Source organism: Chanodichthys erythropterus, chromosome 4 (genome assembly GCF_024489055.1).
Source record: "Chanodichthys erythropterus isolate Z2021 chromosome 4, ASM2448905v1, whole genome shotgun sequence".
Taxonomy (NCBI): domain Eukaryota; kingdom Metazoa; phylum Chordata; class Actinopteri; order Cypriniformes; family Xenocyprididae; genus Chanodichthys; species Chanodichthys erythropterus.
The window spans coordinates 15,516,751-15,536,489 of NC_090224.1; the positions used below are offsets into that span (position 1 = coordinate 15,516,751).

Below are 19,739 nucleotides of genomic sequence, written 5' to 3' on the forward strand. Positions count from 1 at the left end.
CCTAAATGTCATATTTGTGCATATTCAAATATGGCATTTCAAAACGTGTCTCAGATTAAATTTTGATTTGTTTCTCACACAAAGCTATTCCCAAAACTTGGGATATAGAGCATTAGCTGTATGCACTTCTTTTAATTACTTTATGTCATTTTTGGAGCTTGATAGTCCCTTGACATTCACTTTTAATTGTATGGAAGATATCTCCTTATGAGTCACAGCTATCCATTCTATATTAATTTCACTTTTTGAATCTTTTGGTTTGCATTAAGTCCAAATCAAATGATAAAATGATCAAACGATATCCTTTTATTTGTGAGGTTTTTATTTCTAGATTATTTAAAAATACTTGGTTATTTAATATATACACTATTGTTCAAGAAGAGTAATGATGCTGAAAATTCAACTTTGCCATCGCAGGAATAAATTACATTTCACAACTGTCAATATTTCAGAACTGAACATTTTTAAAATCTTGGTTGTCCTCAACTTTTAAATAGTGTATATACCATTTTTTTTTCCTTTCTTTTTTTTTTTGAGTTCCAGCAAAAATAAATATCTCATCGGAAATTACTCATACCATTTCAAAAGCTTTTGGTCATACCACCCACCTTTAATCTTTTGATGATGTTATGTGACTGCAACATAAATAATCTATGGGATTTGCTCTTTGATTCTTGAGGGAGTGTAGGTCAAGACCTCATATCTTTGTGGTGGGTGTACATAATAAATCCAGCTGAACATACTGTACCTTCACTTGTCATTCCCATAACTGTCACACAGCTGTGAAAATATCAAAACTGTGTGCAAATAACAGACAAATCCATCTTTGAAAGCATATGATGTAATTTTTGTTTGCTGACAATGTTGTCAAAATATTGTCTCTCAGGATCTTCAAAATTAATATGAAAGCACAAAAAATATTTACTATATTTGAGTTGTTCTCAGTCCTGGTATCTTTTTGATTGATTCTAAGTGCACAAAGCAAGTGCCACGATCACACAATTTTGACACTGCTCTGTTGACAGCTATTCCCTGAGCAGAATCTGACCCATTAAACTAGTCTTTCCCAGGTCAAAAGACATCAGCTCTGTTCTAAAATATGCGAGCTGCCCCGCATACATAAGCAGCTACCTTTGCACGTTGCTGTAATATAAAATGTGGTCGTCTAATAAGCACAGAAATATACAGGATACACAAATATTGGAAGTAATAGAAAAACAATCCATTTTTAATAATACTGAACTCTTAATTATCTATAATTTTCAGAATCACATGAAATATATTTATAATCAACAAATGCAACAACTGATATTCTGTTGAGACACCAGTGGAGTGGCTGTAAAAATATACATGATTCACACACAGTTAAATAACTCAGTTTTGAGCTGCTGGTTGTCATGATTAATTAAAATGTTCGATTTAACACTGAATATATGAATATTAATAAAAGCCTGAGGTTCAAAACACCAATTAAATCATCGTATCCAACAGCAGGACCATTTTTGAGGCCACATTTTTAACTTAGATAGATTTTTAAGCACATCTGACCGTGGTTGCTTGCTACTTAATCAAGTTAATCACTTCTCTTATGCCATGTGGCCTAATATTCAGCTGTGGGGAATGATTAAACTTTTTCCACTATAATATTTACATGGTATTCCAAGGTATTTCAAAGAATACCATGGTATTACCACGACACATGTCCAAAAAAACAAGGTAATAATAACATGGTAATCCTTCGTTGGCAGTGTTTTGTCAGTACAATCAAGCAGCAGCAGACGCAGTGACTTCATAGAGTGTTTCAATCTTCACTGCTGAGGCGCTGACAAATGATAGAACGCAGGTATTTGTAGCCTAAAAAAAATGATTTCATTAGGCGTGGTTTTTGTTCTCGGTGTTCTAAACAGTTTGTGAGTGATCATCCCCTCTAGATGATTAACTACAAAAAAAAAACAAAAAAAATAGTAATCGTACTACCTCAGAAATACTACCTGAGAAATATGTTTGACTTCACTATTTGTAGCGAGCGACAAATAGTAGGGGCTTCAGATTCGGTGATTTGATTCTTTTTAATTCTTTTTGGGTTGATTCTTTCCACAGGTTACACGGACCTAGATATATGGTTACGTAATTATGTATGCGTTTACTGAGTAGTACTGAATCTGAGAACATGTCTACAAATCTAAGAGACTCTGTTGCGATAAACATCACATGTGTTTGCCCAGAAATGACAGCAAAGCAAATCATTCTTTTCATCCATACACTGTAAAGCAATTCTGTGAAATTTACATTAAGAAACTGACAGCTGCGGTTGCCAGAAATTTACTGTAAAAATATGGTAGCAACATTTAGGTTTTACAGATTTAACTTAAGTTTACTGTCAAAAAACGATTTCATTAACTGATATATTAACAATCTAAGAGCAATGTCTAAAGCGCATGGCGCAATACACTTAGGGTGTGTCCGAATCCACTTTTGCTAGTTTAACGAAGGGGAAAATGGTCGGAGCGCCCGGCACATGGTCTAAAGCAGTGGTCACCAACCTTTTTAAGCCCAAGATCCCTGACCTCGACCTTTTTGAAAGACAAGATCTACTTGATAGAAAAAGACAGCCCAGATTGTATTTAGTATTTTTTCGTGGTCAGTGTAGATTTTGATTTATTTATTTATTTATTTTTACAAGCAAATTGGCCGATTCTGATACTGGTTGCAGATATTTATTATTAATATTATTATTATAATAAACAAAAATACATAGCCATTTCAAAAAACACTGCTTTTTAATCACAATCCAAACAAAGATGCTACGCACGTTGCATGAGCAGTTGTTTATTATTTGAATTAGATTTAATTTCAAGATTTAAAGCAAAAACAGAACGTTCTGACTTTATCTTTGTGAAACTATAAATGCTACACACACAAAAAAGCATGAAACAAAAACGGCAGGCTGAATGAGATGCAGATTCACTCTCTGACAGCAGGTGGCGCTTATGGAGCAGCAGCGATACAGCGTTTCCTTGGTTACCGCTGTAAACAAAGCTGAAATGTGCTAATAATTAGCTACTTTATTCGGAGGTAAGAGGAAAATAAAATGCCATTGACATTGAAATCTTCCTGAAGACTGATCTCCTTTTAGAGATGAATTCCTAATCCCTCACCCCCAATTCAATATTTATATTTTCTTCCCATATTTCGAGCATCGTGAACAGAGAGCTACTCTGCCTGCTACAGAATTTTCTCCTCTTCGCGTCCGTCTTCAGCGTCTCTGGCCTCTTGTTAACGGCTGTTTACAGACTCGGACATTATGTGGGCTATTTACCTTTATCTGTCTGTCCCAGTAGCTCCAGAAAATAACATAAAAATAAATACAAAAATACAGTACAAAAACTGGAGAAATGTAATGTATTTTTGTACTCATATTTCTGTTATTTTCGCGATCGATGGGTTGGCGACCGCTGGTCTAAAGGGTCGTCCCTATTAACTTAATGAGTAATGGGTGTGTTTTGGGCATAATGTGTAATAAACAAATAAATAAATAGATATACCAGTCTCATCTCCCATTCCCTTTGACTTTAGACCAGGTTTCAGTTGGTCAATGGCACAGTCTATTTCAGTTGCCTCAAAATAGCAACACGCCAACAATGCACCTTAACACACATTATTTTCAGACCAGCATGTCCATGGCCGCACAAATGGGCGTAAACGCATTTGCTGTTTAAACAACGTGGTGAAGTGAAAATGATAACTACGTCGGGCTGAAACTAGAAAAAAACACTTGCGTCGCACCTGGCACCTCATTGCGCCAGGTATATGATAGGACCCATAATGTTAATATACCAAACTATACTAATATTTTTTTTGTATCTTTGTAATGTACTGACATCCACCAAAAAGAGGTGGTGATGAGAAAGTCACATGATGAATCAAAGATCATCACAAGCAGCTTTTCCACAAGCTGAGAATGTAATATATTAAATGTGCACAGTGTCCTTCGCACAAATACTAAACACCATCATGGTAACACAAATGACACTAAAGTAATGCAATAAACATTTATTTAACAACATTAGATGTAAAATAAAATGCTAATGTGCATAAATGCTTAGAAAAAACTAAGAAGAAACAGAGAATGAAAATACATGAAATGTAAAGTGGGGGAATTCTGGGAATGTCATTTTATGTTGTTTTCACTTCCAAAAACTGTAAATTTATGTAAGGTTAGATGTAATTCTGTCATGTTCCTGTTCATTCCGGACTCCATTTCCCATAATCCTCCTTGCCAGTCACATGCACACTCCACACCAATCACCTGTTGCCACATACAGCTTAGCACTTCTCTGGACTATTTAAGACTCACTCTCACTCTACATCATTGCAAGGTCTTGTGTAGCAATTCTGAGCGTTTGTATCCTGTCTGCCTGTCTGTTATTGATCCTGCCTGTTTCCTGTTTATGATTCTCTGCCTTCTGCCTTTAGACTATTTATTGTTATCTGAACTGTGAACGATGTCTGCCTGCCCTGATCTACTGCCTGTATCCTGATCACGATTCTGCCTAGCCCTTGCTGTTCCTGTATGACCCTGCTTAGACCCTGCCTGTACGACCATGCTTACTTTTGTAATAAAGCTTGCAAATGGATCTCTGCCTGAGTCCCGTCTCGTTACAATTACAGTTATTCACCGTATTGTTATCCAATTAACAGGTTTTTACTGTCATGTTTTTTACCTGTAAAATCACGATCATTTTTTACAGTGTGGGTTGAGCATGATTTCAATCAAGCTACAGCCTAAACAAATTTGATGAATTTTAGTAATGTTCTCACATGAGTTTAATTATGGTCGTCAGTACTTTTTACCGATTCTTTCATGCGCTTCAAAGGGGAAAGAGACGTCTGGGCGCCAGCTAAACTAGCTAAGAAGACTAGGGCTGTCAAACGATTAATCGCGATTAATCGCATACAAAATAAAAGTTTGAGTTTGTATGATATATGTGTGAGTAATGTGTGTAAATAATATGTATATATAAATGCACACAAATTAATGTATATATTTAAGAGAAATATGTTATGTACAAAATGTATTTATATTTAATATAAAAATATAAAAATATAAATCGTGATTAATCGTTTGACAGCCCTAAAGAAGACTGGTTTGAGTTTGCATTTTCAGCTGAGTTACTCATAACAAACATTTCTACAGAAGGAAATAAGGAGGATTTAATGCCATTAATGCTTGGAGGAACAGCCACCACACTACAACTATCAAAGAGCTCCAGCTGTTTCAGATGAAATGGCTCCAAGCATTCCCTTGTCACACATTTCTCATCTGCCAGGCTTTATTCCACCTCAGACCTTTGAGAATAATGTTCTGACTGCAGCATCCTTAAACCTCAAATGCATCAAAATTTCCTTACATTGTAACTGATTTAATTTTCAAGGTCTAAATGAGGTCTGATTGAATCAGTTCAACTGGTCACTTGTTGGAATAATCCAACTACTTCCGACACATCTGTGCGTGGCGAACAAAGCCAATTAGCGCTGCATTACAGCGACGTCTCCAGCCATACCCATAGCTATCAAAGCTGTTTACTGCATCACATCACATGTTCGGCCAAAAATAACACAAGCCAAGTCACATCCAATCATCTACAGAGGATCATACTTAGCAGCAGCAAATTGAAGATGAACTGTAGGTTAGCTGGACAACAAAGATTTTAATCTTTGCCTATTAATAGCAGATGCCAGCCGCTTGAGGGCAAAGCCCATACGTGTGGGCTAGAAGAACAAAGTGCAGATTACATGTGATTCATCTTCTCACGTTTCAAAAGCAGACCTTGGTTCCCTGCACAGTGCATCCCCAGGGAATGATTTTCCCATTGGCTATCTGCCTCCCCAAACAAAGATCGTGCTCAATGACGCAACATCAACGTGCACCGGACGCTGCTGAAATACCAAAGAAAGGCAAAGTGGCATCAATCAGATTTGACATTATCCAAAACTATATTTGGACTGATGATATAGAACATCAAGCATTTAACTCTATCATTCCATATTATTTCTAGGTTTTTACAAACCAGTTGCAACAATCTGTAAAATTGTAACAATCAAGTATATCAGAAATGGCAATGATTTTTGCAACTATGTTTCAATAAGAACTGATTGCAGTGTTGATTGGTTTGATTAGTGGTACTTGCCAAGGCAAGCATCACTAATAATTCATTAAACTTTTTGTGCTACAAACATGAATGGTATCTTAAATAGTGCAGCTTGTTGAAAAGATGTGTGCTATTACTTTGATAATCAATCTATAACTTAGAATTTCTCATTGGGCAGACAATAAATTGGGAGAAAAATTTCAATAGAGGGATCTAGAAATCAGAATTTTATAGAAGATGGCTCTTTTGATTTAACCGAGACATTTAGCAAACCACCTTGAAACAACAACAAATAGAAAATAGAAAATAGAAACGAGACTACAGAAGACTACAGAGACTTCACATAAAAGTTCAAATCTAGTTGTACAAAACAGTGCAGTATTATAAAGCAGTCTCACAGGGATATTCCACTGTGAAAAAAAAAACTATTTTATCTTTGATTCCTTTTTGCAGAACAATTTTCATGCATCTAAGGGGCTTGCTATAGCTTATTTTAACCAGCTTCAACCGACCATTTTGCTGACTCCAATGTGTGCAATGTTTTCTATATGCAGCAAGACAGGCAGAGCAAGACTTCTTTCTTTCACAGAACATCTAAGTGAATCTGCATGGGAGAGATTTCACAAAAAGCAGCCTATTACAACATTAAATCAATCTGGTTCATTTATCTAAAGCTTTATTTTGCAGATCAATATATGCTACACTTAAATGCTCCTAATCATTAAATGTCCATGCTAGCTTTTAAAAAAAAAACAATTCATCAGCCTGAGAGTTAGTTGGCTCTTCGCTGTTGCTTGGCACAGATTTTGATGCTGCTACCCCTGTACAGTATAAAAACACCTTTAAAAGATTTATGACCGGCTGTAAAGAAAATGGCAAGAAAGGAGTGGGAAGCAAACTAACACTGATCAGTAGAAAAATGCAGCCATAAGGAACTTGCACCCATAGAAACTTGACCTTCAATCTAGAGCCCTAAAATTGTTTAATTGGAGGGGAAATATTATCAGATAACTTTACACCTAAATATGCAAATTTGCTCTTTTTTTTCTAATATGGATGCACAATTATGAGTAGGGCTGGGCAATGTATCGAATGCTTTTGTCACGCGCATTTCTTCAGTAAAGCCGGTTCCCTGATTGCCGCTAAATCGCCATCACCTGCTTTCAAATGAAGCGGCATTTAATAGACAGAGCCGTAGTTCACTGATAAGACACGCAATATCGCGTTCAATATCGACGGCGATACACATCGATATTGAGCGCGATATTGCGTGTCTTATCAGTGAACTACGGCTCTGTCTATTAAATGCCGCTTCATTTGAAAGCAGGTGATGGCGATTTAGCGGTAATCAGGGAACCGGCTTTACTGAAGAAATGCGCGTGACAAAAGCATTCGATACATCGTCTAGCCTTAATTATGAGTAGGCTATGATAGTTGAGAGCCACATATTGTAGTAACTGCAGTAAGTTCTGTTCACACTGACACAACAAAACGACCAGAAATCATTCATTATGATTGGGAACAGAGAACGTCTCGGGTTACTTGTGTAACCCTGGTTCCCTGAATAAGGGAACGATACACTACATCATATGACGCTACGTCATATGACGTTATGGGAACCCATAACGTCATATGACCTAGCGTCGACAGTTCCCATGAAAGGGAACGTCTCAGGTTACTTGTGTAACCCTGGTTCCCTGAATAAGGGCACGAGACGCTATGTCATATGACGTTATGGGTAACCATAACGTCATATGACGTAGTGTCCACAGTTCCCATGAAAGGGAACTGACTGATGCTTATGCTTTCCATTGACATTGATTAAATAAAATAAAATAAACTATTGGCTTGGTCAGTTCATGTGAGTACAGTGGTTCTACCTTAATATTATAAAGCGACGAGAATACTTTTTGTGTACCAAAAAAACAAAATAACGACTTTTTAACTATCTAGTGATGGCCGATTTAAAAACACTGCTTCATGAAGCTTTGGAGCTTTACATGGTTCAGTGCGCCAAAGTCACGTGATTTCAGCATTTTGGCGGTTTGATACATGATCCAAATCATTGACTTGACACAAAAGATTCGTAATGCTCCGAATCAGTGTTTTATATCTGAAATATCTGAAATGCTTCCAATACTCATTTTCTACAGAATAGATACACGATACCAGCTGCTCTTTTTCGCTCTCTCATCTCTCCGACAGCGAGACAAACCCGCCTCCTCTCGCTCACTCACTTCATTTGCTCTGGATGAAAATAGTTGGTGTTACAGGGCTTGAATTTTGCCGTGGTATGCGAGTATTGTGCATAATTTTACTCATTCCTGCAAATTTTGTGACCAAAGTTAATGTCAAACTCCCCTGACTAGAATCATTAATAGCACGCTCCATTATATTCCTATCTCTCTTTATATATTTATTGGTAAGAGATGCCAATTTTTAGCAACATGATCAATGATTTTTGATGTGACAGCAACCGGTGACATGAACATTGTTATCAGAATATGAGTGGGGCTTAATACAGGTATCATCAGTTTTATAAAACTTTCACTATGTTGCATTCAGCCAAACATGAAATGTACAATGCAAGACAGTTTTTATAAAACAGCATTGATCGTATTTTACAACACATCTCTGTACAGCTATAGTCTAGGCTTATGACACACATAGTGTGTCATGCATGAAGACACTGTGCTTTCATAAATAATTCACATCTGCTAGGGTTCCAGTGTAAGATCGATAAGAGCTCCTTGTGAATGCGACCCCTTATTCTCCCGTCACAGACAATTTATCCAGCGCAAACACAGGCACAGGCTTTATTTGACAGAAAGTGAGAGTTGTAAAGCTTCACAACATGCAACAATCTGTTTTATTTACTTGACATACGGTACATACAGCTCAGACAATGAAATAACCAGTTGTCTTGGTGAAAGACATTTTGGCAGTTAGCAGGGGAAGATCAAACTCAAAGCCAGGATATCTTGGTCCCTAGATTGTTAGAGTGTATTTTTAGGTCCAATATGATGATGCGCTTAAATCTGGTGATTTAAGATAACAAATAACAGATAACAGTGAGACCTCTGGCACTTTATATCCCTCCAGTGTCAGATTGTATACAACAAGCCCTGCTATAGTAGAGCCTAGGATTAGGCTGTATCACTAAAACACTGTGTGGTCTTTAACTCCTTACTGAAGGAGGAACACCACATGATGTACCCATGGGCGGCGCTAGGGAGGGGCTAGCAGGTGCTTCAGCACCCCCAAGAATAACGAAAGCACCACCATAGTACGGCAACAAATTTTTTAGCAATTATATACAGGTTGTGTGTTATATTTAATAAATAATTTGATAATAAAAGCAATAAATGAAATAAAATAAAAACATTTGACTCATTATGCATGCATGACGTGAGTTGCAGCTACTGTCGCACTTTTCATAATGTCGTATCATTTTAAAGTGGAACGCTTCCTTGTGCCAAGAGCTGCCCCCGATTTTTCTAGCAGTCGTTCATTTAGGCCATTAATCGTTTAGTCACATGTTTACATTAAAATAATTATTAGAATAATAATAGCCTACTAAGCCATCCTTTAATAATAGCTATAGGTGTGATATAGCACATTCCGCGCTCAATCTCGCGCATAAAACTTGCTGCAAAGCACCAGCATAAGTAATGAGTATGTGTTGGGGGAAAGAACATTTTAAACTATTTAAAACATATTTAAATGTTTTAAATACCTGAGTCAGTGTCGGCTGCAAAGATGAAGTTGCCGACGCGACAAAAAAAACAACAAAAAAAAAAACACAAAAGATCGCGCATACGCCTCCTACCAAAGCACGCTAATAGGCTACTTTAGATTTCACACTCCTCCGCATTAACACTAATTTACTTTTTGGACTAAATAAAGATGCGTTTATTGACTTCTACAAACCTCTTCAAATATCTGAGAGATCTTTGTCTTGTCTTCGACATTTGAAGACATATAAGGAACTGTGGGGATGTCCAAAACAGCAGTTTGGCACATTTTGACACATATCCCAGTGCTTTTGTTGTCTTATTGCCATTGGCTGAAATTCCGAAATGCTTGTTCAGTGAACGTCTGCCTATTATATATATATATATATATATATATATATATATATATATATATATATATATATATATATATATATATATATATATAAAATTTGGGAACTGACTGATCTATGTGCTTATTTAATTAAAAAAAGTATTTAAATTGTGCTCAAATAATCAAATAATCATGTAATAAAATATTAAAATTGGAGGGGGTGAGTTTTCATCATATTTATTTTATTATTTATATAAAAAATAACAAGTTTTTGCACATATTTGCAAGTAATTACCCAGATCCCCTTGTCAATAATCTAGCCGCCTCTCAGCACCTGCGTTCAAAATTCTCTGACGCCGCCCCTGGATGTACCACATATGGTGAGATGCATAAAAGCCCACATCATTAGTAATGTGCCCCTACCACTGATCCATCAGTGTCTCCGTCACACACCTGCAGACAGTCACAAAAAAGGTATACAAAAAAATATATATGATGTTATATGTAATTTCTTACTTTAGCCGAGACCAAAGATTATCATTCTTTTTAATGTTAAAAGACTGTAAAAATGCTATGGTAAAAACCTATTAATTGGTTAACAGTAAGTTCCCTTACTATATAAGATGACAAACTGAAATAAATCTTCATGTAATTTTGCTACCAAAATATTTTCAAAGATTTTGAGTATTTCAGAAGGAATTTCAAACAGTGATGTACTCTAATACATTAAAATGTTTTTTTTTTTAATCATAAAACACTTTGTATTGGGAACACATATTCACTAACTATGACTTTTGCCTCAATAAACTCCTTATTTACTGCTTATTAATATTTAGTTGTTGTAGTGGTTAAGTTTAGGAACGGGGTAGGATTAAGGGATGTGGAATATGGTCATGCAGAATAAGTTATTAATTTGTGCTTTATAAATACTTATAAACAGCCAATATGCAAGCTAATAAGCAACAAGTTAAAAGTGAGAACTGTTCCCCATACTAAAGTGTTACCCATATTTTTTTAAGAAGCCCATATGAACCTTATTTATGAAATAACATGAATGACTGGGTTATGGTTAAAAGATTTTATTTATGAATTTTTGTTTCATAAATACTTTGGTGCCACAACTTAATTACCCAATTCATTTAATTAAATTACATTAATTTAATTTAATTGACTGAGCATTTTTGGTTGGTTCATCCTTCATCATAAACAAAAAAAAAGCTTTGTTTAATTTAAAATGAAGTGACGCAAATAAACCTGTTATGACCACAAATTTCTGTGCATTTCACTATTTTAAGGTGAAGTGTGAAATTTCTGTGCAAAGAAAGTTGTTGAATTGCAAAAATAATGGTTGTTTTCAAATCTGCCATTGGTCCAAAAAGACATTTTAAAAAAAACATTATAAGTTGTTTAAGTATTACATATCACTATAATTCAGTAAAGGCCAGGGAACTGTATAGCAGTTGTATTGTAAGTTGCATTGTGTACAAAAGTTACTAGTAATAACTATCTGTGATTGTGCTGCATGTTGCGGCGCTTTCTTTTGTTTGTTTACAGGAGAATATTTATGTAATGCCTGGGCCAATTGGTGGAATGAATGGAGAGTTGAGCTCTCTTGGGATCTCGCCAGTGAAACACTTGAACAGAAGCTGTCATGCCTTTCACTAGAGCCTTGATGATACTCTGAGGGAGGCTGAAACAGAATGAATATCAGCTGTTAAAAGAGAAAAGAGAGGCTGCGCTTCTTCAAGGCCAAATTTTGATCTGTTGCATACTGTCAGTTTAAATCAGTTTAATCTTTTTAAATGCCTGCTCTAAAAGACTGCAAAAGACTTTGTGTTACAAATAGGCACCTGAAGCTCCCAATGCATTGTCGTAGTAATATGTTTCATTTTACTCACTGAGTGTTTTATAATCCTCAAACTTCTATAAGGCAAATGTGAAATAACAGACAAATGTAAAGGTTAAGTGTGTAATTTTGACTGTTATCAGACATTTTTCCAGAACACTGCCTGCCACTGGTCAATAAACAGACAGACTCACCTCCAAACTCGCACCATTGGTTGAGCTTTTGTTGCCATGGCTGGATGGGAACAGAGCAATGTTTTGAAAAACTTCTAGGGGGAATCAACATTGGCTTAAAAAAATGGGGTAACACATTAGTTTATTATTTGCTTATTAGCATGCATATTACTAAGATTTTGGATGTTTATTAGTACTTATAAAGCACATATCAATGCCTTATTCTGCATGACCATATTCTACATCCCCTAATTCCAATACCCAATAAACAACTACCTTGCGAACTATTAATATATAGTAATTAGGAGTTTATTGAGACAAAAGTTGTAGTTCATAGCTAGTTAATAATGAGAATTGGACCCTAATCTCAATAAGATTATTTTAAAGGTGCCCTAGAACTTTTTTTAAAAGATGTAATATAAGTCTAAGGTGTCCCCTGAATGTGTTTGTGAAGTTGCAGCTCAAAACACCCCATAGATTTTTTTTTATTCATTTTTTTAACTGCCTATTTTGGGGCATAATTAGAAGTGAGCCGATTCAGGGTGTGTGGCCCTTTAATTCTCGTGCTCCACGCCCCAAGAGCTCGCGCTTGCCTTAAACAACATAAAAAAAGTTCAAACAGCTAATATAACCCTCAAATGGATCTTTACAAAGTGTTCGTCATGCAGCATGTCTAATTGCGTAAGTAAAGTGTTTATTTTGATGTTTACATTTGATTCTGAATGAGTTTGAGGCTGTGCTCCGTGGCTAACGGCTAATGCTACTCTTTTGGAGAGATTTATAAAGAATGAAGTTGTGTTTGTGCATTATACAGACTGCAAGTGTTTAAAAATGAAAATAGCGACGGCTCTTGTCTCCGTGAATACAGTAAGAAATGATGGTAACTTTAACCACATTTAACAGTACATTAGCAACATGCTAACGAAACATTTAGAAAGACAATTTACAAATATCACAAAAAATATCATGTTATTATGAATCATGTCAGTTATTATTGCTCCATCTGCCATTTTTTGCTATTGTTCTTGCTTGCTTACCTAGTCTGTTGATTCACCGCTGCACATCCAGACGTTAATACTGGCTGCCCTTGTGTAATGCCTCGATCATGGGCTGGCATATGCAAATATTGGGGGCGTACACCCCGACTGTTACGTGACAGTCGGTGTTATGTTGAGATTCGCCTGTTCTTCTGAGGTCTTTTAAACAAATGAGATTTGAGAAGGAGGAAACAATGGAGTTTGAGACTCACTGTATGTCTTTTCCATGTACTGAACTCTTGTTATTCAAATATGCCGAGGTAAATTCAATTTTTGATTCTAGGGCACCTTTAATATTAAAAAACAAAACATTGGAGCTGCATTTTACTGTGATTGAATCACGGCTCAGTTTCTTACAGTGCTATGATTTTTTAAAGATATTTCACATTCAAAATGCTTTTGACATGATCCATAGAACAACACTGTCACTGTCACGATCCTTTCATATAATTAAACTATATCTGGCTTGTGATTTTCTAACTGCAGCATTTTGTTAAAACAATAACTTTACATGTTAAAATAGCCTAAAGAAATAAAACAACAAGTCTGGGCATCAAATCTGCTTTTCTTGTCTAATTGCCGGTCTTCTGTCATATGTGTGAAAGCAGACGAGCAAGTGTGAACGTGCAGCACCAGCGGTAATGGAGAAAATAAACTGTGCCAAACGATACTGTCTAGTCCCGTGAGCACAATTAACTTCACGAGCAGGCAAACATTGCTGCAAAGTTTCTGTTTTCATCAACAAGGCCAATTAAAAATAGATTCTCCATGGGCGGCACCCAGCAGGAGATGCTCTACTGTACCATGACACAACATTCACACACCTCTTTCTTTGTGACCGAAACACATTCTGCAGTCGAGATTGATTGATGTAGAAGAGCGGCTTCTAGATCGCAGCAATTTATTATGAGATTTGATGTATAGAAGCGTCTATCTGTTTTCACCATGATTCGGACAAACTTCCCTTAAGCAATTAGAAATTTACCCACTGGTTAAATCCAAAAAACAGAAGATAGCCTTAATTCTTAGCATACAGGTTGTTATCATTATATCATTAAGTGTGCTGTGTAACAACAGCCTTTGAAAACCAGATCCCGCCCTCTATCAGTAAATCTTGTGAGGGCCATTGAGCTGTTCTTGGGAAAGATAGGACTTATCAATGTGTAATTTCATGTGTGATTTAACTCTGCCGGAGGCTCATCCATCATCACAGAGCAGCAACATGACAATCTTTTGTTACCAACAACACCAATATACAGTATTATACAAAAAAGACAGCATCCATAGCAACGAAACAAAGGGCCCTTATACCAGAATGTAAATGCAAAACTCGTTATAGTGGAAAGGACACGGTTCCTGTTTGAGTAAATGCCTCTAGATGAGAAGATAATGAAACTGCTGTGTCTCCTAGGCAACTTTAACCACCTTTAACTTAGCAACTAAATTATCACAAATGTCACAATATCAGTTCTGCTCATACTCTCCAGGGCTTTTAACCAGGAAAATTAATTCATTCAGTTAATAAATCAGAAATAAAAAAAGAAATGTTCATGCTAAATTAAAATGAACTAATTGTAGTCTATTTGTGTTTTGAAATAGCTTTTAGAAGGAAGGAACTGCTTAGCCTATGCAGACACTAACTTTATATTAGCTTTTCGTTCATTTACAACCATGAAGCATTGCTGGAGACAGAGATTAATCATTTACAAACATATCCATATATTACAACTGCAATAATCCTGCTGGAAATTCCAGTTTATGCTATGTTTCAAGCTGGTTATTAGCTGTTTTAACCAGCAATCATGTTCTAAAAAACAATTTGACTGACTGAACCTGGTATGACCAGGTTTTGTTGGTGCAAGGTCCAATAGTCTATCAACATCTACGCATCTTAGATCTGTTAGAAACCATTTCCATTTAATCTGGTTTACAAGACTACATCAAATCCAAGGTCAGTGTGATTTCAGACACATATAGCCTACACCACACAAAAATGAAGTCAAATGAAAAAGAAAATAAAGCCTACAGTTCAGTTCTTCAAGCATAACCTTTTATCTTTTCACCATGAAAACCTTCCATAAATGCATTAATTCAGTTGCATTCGTTGAAAAAATAGATGTAAATAAGAAATAATAATAATAAAAATTCTCTTAATATAGTCCATTCCTTCATGTGTCTGACTCTGGCGCGTATATTACATGGTCACAGTAAATATAAACTGGCAGATGACACTCGAATAGGAACAATAGATTTTCCCTCCGACAACTGGGATTGTTTAGATCCATACGCATTTATAACACGTGGTTCATTCATTTTCATACTGTCCTATCATGTAAATGAACGGACAGCTGTAATGCATCAGTGAGCATCTGGATAGCCCAGCGCACATAAAGAACTTCAAAGCGCGCAGTGATGCTCTCCACATACGATTCTGACACATCTCTAACCTTCTCTGTCTGTCTTATGACAGTCCTGCAACAGAGCTTTTACTCACTCCGAATACGAAGCAACTCCTGGAAGCGGAGTTATCCGGGAGAACACTCCGAATCAATACCAACAGAGGCTATCCGCGGGGGGAACTCCGCATATTGAGACCATCTTCGTCGTGATTCTCCTTCTCTGACACTGAGTCCAGCGCGAGCGAGCACAACTACCCCGCGCGCCGCTGACATCACACGAGAGCGCGCATAGCCAAACACTGTCTGTCAGACACAGAAAAGTGTTTATTTGTCTATGAACTGTATGTTTATTTATCGATGAATTGTCTATTTTGCATATAAAATGGCATATGTATGTATGTAAATATGTGTATATATTAATTTAGGATAATTGGTGTCAATGGCCCAATTTACCTGAATAATAATATAATATAGCTAATGTAATATGAGGCTATAAATTTTGCACACTAACTATATAGGCCTATTTAATATGTGAATGGGAATATTTACATATATATTTCCATTCGCACATGGCTTTCATTTATAGTTCTTTCATAATCAAACTTGACACTTCATGCTCTATTTTTAATACACTAACTGGGTAACCCTCCGCTTTGCTGGTCAAACTTTAATCTGTCTCTACTACTACCTTAAACACCTTATGCAATCACAATCAACCCCTTTAACAAACAAAACAGTTACTCTCCGAACTGGCTGAAGATAATCACCTCACTATTCTGCTCCACACGGCTACACGGCAGTGACTTCATCCCATTTGTCAATTCCAAAAATAAAATGAACTCCGGTGTCCCAAAGGCATGTGTTTAATTATGAAGTGATAGAGGATGTCTGTAGACTAAAAGAGTATTGATCTAAAAGAGTGACAAAAAGAGATTTTTCTCTGGAAAATTTATGAAGGGGTGATTAACGTGAAAAGGCAACCCAGCTCTCTTGAGAAAAGGCAGATGGTGGAGGAACTAGAGGGAGAATTGTAGTTACAAATCTAAATTTGAATATTAAAGCAATATGACATATAAGAGCCTGGGTTTACAGACAGGGCTTAGATTAAGCCAGGATTAGGCCTTAGTTCAATTAGGACATTTAAGTAGCTTTTATAAACATGCCTTGGAAAAAAAAAAATACAGTGTGCATTTTGAGACAAAACAATGGCAGTGACATATTTTAAAGGGAACCTATTATGCCCCTTTTCACAAGATGTAATATAAGCCCCCAGAATGTGTCTGTGAAATTTCAGCTCAAAATACCCCACAGATCATTTATTATAGCTTGTCAAATTTGTGTGTGTGTCCCTTTAAATGCAAATGAGATGCTGCCCCTGACCCGCTTTCCAAAAGAGGGCGGAGCTTTAACAGCTCACGCTTTGGTTGCTCAACAACAGCAAAGCTGGAGAATCTCACGCAGCCAAAATGACAATTGTAAGTAACGGTGTTCAGCCTTAAGGCTCCGATATACTTCAAACAAAGTTCTTTTTCGTTCTTCGTTTAGGGGTAAAACGAAGTTCGAAATATGTGACCAGCGATATACTGTAAACGAACACCTGACGCCGCCCACACTGCTAAAAGCGCTGTTTAGATGAATGTAAATATGTGCCGTGCACTTTCTTCTCAGTAACAAAATAAACACAACAAAAATGAGAAAACAGCAAGCATTTTTATAGAAAGCATAAGAAAAGCGTCTGATCATAACTAGCACAAGCTCTACAAATTAGCACTTCAGTCACATTTATATAGCACTTTATTCAATAGATTGCTTAAAAGCAAGCAGCTTTACAGTATCAAACATAAAAACAATGTCAGTGCCTCATTTTATCAGACGTACAACTTACTATCCAATGTGTTCATGTTTTCACCCGCGGAGCTCTTAACTCAACGAACTCTTACCTCAATGAGCTCTTACTTCAATGAACTCAAAATGAAACAGAGTACCACGCGAGTGAAGGCGGAGCCTCAGCGCACACCTCCTATTACGTTATCGTCACTGACCAATGGTAGTACGGAGGTGTTTTGCAGCTGGAGCGAACTTTTCCTGAAAGTTCACTTTGGAAAGCCGTTTCGAACTTCCAAAAAGAACACAAAACAAACTTCATTTTGGCCTGATTTTGTTCAAAATTACGTCACATTAGTTCGTTCTTCGATTTCGTTTTGGAGTATATCGGGGCCTTTACATTGTTCAAAGAGACTCAGGAAGAAGTTACAACTTTTAGAATGAAACTGGACATTTCTGAATGGATAATGGATAAATTTATGTAGTTGCTGCGGAGTTGATTCAACTCATCGACTAGCATGTGCCACCATGTTAATCTTTTGTGCAAATTCAGTGTGAACACTCACTATACATAGCATACTTGTTTGCCAAACAGAGCCATATACACCAGGCTAACATTTATGATTGCTGTCAAATGCTGTGAATTTTTTTTCAAAATATCACTCGGACAAAAACGCTCCTTTTTTAGCAATCAAGCTCGCCAGGTCCAGCTCGCAGGCTTTTTTAAGCTAACAAGAATCTAAATAGTGTTCTGTGCTCTTCTGTGCAACCAATGACAGAACAGTTATCATGCTGTGCTGAACTTTTGCCATGGCAAAATGATGGTGCCGTGGGTGGAAACGTGCAGATTAAGGGGCGGTAATATTATAATAATATCCCCTTCTATGTCACTAGGGGAGCGAACCCTGAGTGGGTTGTTTTTTCACATGCTTGCAGAGAAAGGCTTGCCAAAACAAAGTTACTGGGTTGTCTTTTTTTACGTTTTCTGGGTTGGCAGATGCACCGGGGACCCAATTATAGCACTAAAACATGGAAAAAGTCAAATTTTCATGATTTGTCCCCTTTAAGATATGGCAGTGCAAGATGCAATTCAAACATGCATTTTAGTCTGGGGCTTAAGCCTTGTCTGTGAAACTGGGGGCACATGTCCCATTGCTTTGCATTAATGATATGGTAATTGTTGTCAGGCAAACAACAGGATGAAACCCAGCCAAAGCTTTCAAGCCAAACTTGTTCAAACAAATGACCAGAATGGACTGATCAAAATTTATAATTTGAATTCATTTTGAAGAACTAAGTAACTGATGCTTGTTTTGCTGTTCTATTTTGTTCTCTGTTTAACACTAGTACTCAGTTTAAACTATCACTTATGGGTTCTGATGTGGTGACAAACAGTGGCTTAATAGAATTAGAATACAGTGTCCTTAATCTTTCCTGAGATCCATTAATAGAATTAGTATCATCTACTTGGAATACAAGGAGACATGGACGGCATGAAAACTTTGTACGTAATGAATATAAGCTTTAAAATGGAAACAATCAGATTCCAGAAGTATACATTTGTCACTTGTTACTTTCCCTGGGATTGGGAAATGACTGACCAAGCGTATCACAGAACGGTGGCCCTTTCATAAGACATACTGGGCAATTACAGCTCTTATGTAAAGCATCACTTCTGCTTCATCTCACAAATAAGCCTAGAGATAGAAGTCATTTTTTATTGGTTGCATAAAAATGGAAACTGAAAATGTTTAATCCTTTACAAATTACTAACTTGTTGAGAAACATGATCTTGGTGGAAGAATTTTATTGCTATTAAAAATCATGTGCTGTTCCTAATAATAGTGCATGCAAATCTGACACTCACATCATGACCAATAACATTTCCCTGAACAAATTTCTCAGAACACAGATATTCTAGACCTCCTTTTTATTTAAGCATTTGCCTCAGTGCCAATTACCTGACTCAGCAACAGATTGACTTCCATGACTGTACAGCTGTTTCCCTACTCCAGATTTTCAAGTTTGTATTTCATTACTGAGTAATTTTAATGCATTAATGATGTAGATGTTTGATTTCAACATAAGAACATAAAAGAGGAAATGTGACCAAGCGTATTCATGGCTGTAGTTGAACAGTTTCTGATCACCATTTTCATTATTAAACATGAAGTGAACAGATGTTACAAAATATTTTTTTTTTTTACTGTTCAAGAATGTAGATTTTTTTTTTTTTTTTT

At 36.5% G+C, this 19,739-nt stretch overlaps 1 protein-coding gene across 1 annotated transcript in view; it reads right to left on the bottom strand.

The window, feature by feature from the left end:
• The window catches only part of pkib (protein kinase (cAMP-dependent, catalytic) inhibitor beta), a 38,235-nt gene extending 22,317 nt beyond the window's left edge, over positions 1-15,918 (bottom strand). Inside the window, exon 1 of the mRNA XM_067384286.1 lies at positions 15,771-15,918. The gene's annotated coding sequence lies outside the window, so the exon portion shown is untranslated. The remainder of the gene's footprint in view (positions 1-15,770) is intronic.
• Between the last annotated feature and the right edge of the window lie 3,821 nt (positions 15,919-19,739).